We start from the raw sequence: 1,350 nt of genomic DNA on the forward strand, positions 1-1,350 counted from the left end.
TAGGAATGTCGGTCAGCATATGTAGTTGTGCACCTTGGACTTTGCTTGTGGATTTATCCAGTATTTGTAGAGTTATTGCCCTTGACTTAAACCGTTTCATTATGTTGTGTTATTATTTCCTTGAGTGTTTGAGTTAGAATCAATCAACTTTGCACGAAATGATCAACATCACTGTCAAGCTATGCACCTGGGATTTTGCATGTGTATTTTTTAGCTCACCTGTCACATAGTGACATGGTGAGCTATTGTGATCGCTTTTCGTCCGGCGTCCGTCCGTCCGTAAACGACATCTCCTCATAAACCGCTAAGCCAATTTTAGCAAAACTTCACAACAATGTTCCTTTTGTAGTCAACTTTAAAAATTGTTCAAAGAATTAATTCCAAGCAGAACTCTGGTTACCATGGCAACCGAAAGGAAAAACTTAAAATATCTTCTTTTAGATAACCGAAAGAGCTAGAGCCTAAATATTTGGCATCTAGTCAGTATCTACCAAGTTTGTTCAAATAAATGCCATGGGGTCAAAACTGGCCCCGCCCAATGGGGGGGCATTGATTTTCCTAATTTGTATATAGTAAAAATTTTAAAAATCGTCTTTTTTTAAAAAAAAAACAAATAGCTAGAGCTTAGATGTTGAGCATGAAACATCTTCTAGTGGGTATTTACAAAGTTTGTTAAAATAACGGCCCTTGGGTTAAAATTGGTCCCTCCCGAGGGGTCATTGATTTTCCTTATATGTGTTAAGTAAAATCTTGAAAAATCTTCTTATAAAACACCAAAGGGCTAGAGTTTAGATACTAAGCATGAAATATCTTCTAGTGAGTGTCTACCATGTTTGTTCAAATAAAAGCCCTGGGGTTCATTTGTTTTCCTATATGTTTCTAGTAAAAACTTTAAAAATCTTCTTATAAAAACTCAAAAGAGCTAGAGCTTAAATATTTATCATGAAACATCTAAAATAATCTATAAGTTTTGCCATACTCAGGTGTGTATTATAATATCTTAAAAATATACTGTATTCTTGTAGTCATCTCACATTTCACTTGTTAAATAGGAGGAGATTGTTTATGTATTGCCCACACGGAACTTGATATAGTAATTTACTTTCCATACAATCATAATTACAGTATTTTTGTAATTGATTGATGCTATATTGTTACATAAAGCTTTCAATGAAAGTAAATTGCTGAATTATAATGACACTGATATAATTGTGTTGGATAAATATGAATAGACAATTGAAAATACATTCTCTTCTTTTACACTATGAATAACGGTATAATTATATACACTTTTTCATTTTTTCATCTTCTTTTATGGAATTTAATCATGATGAATCATCAATGAATAAA

This window comes from Ruditapes philippinarum, unplaced genomic scaffold (genome assembly GCF_026571515.1).
Source record: "Ruditapes philippinarum isolate M1 unplaced genomic scaffold, ASM2657151v2 ctg1241_1_1_1_1, whole genome shotgun sequence".
In the NCBI taxonomy this organism is placed as follows: Eukaryota; Metazoa; Mollusca; class Bivalvia; order Venerida; family Veneridae; genus Ruditapes; species Ruditapes philippinarum.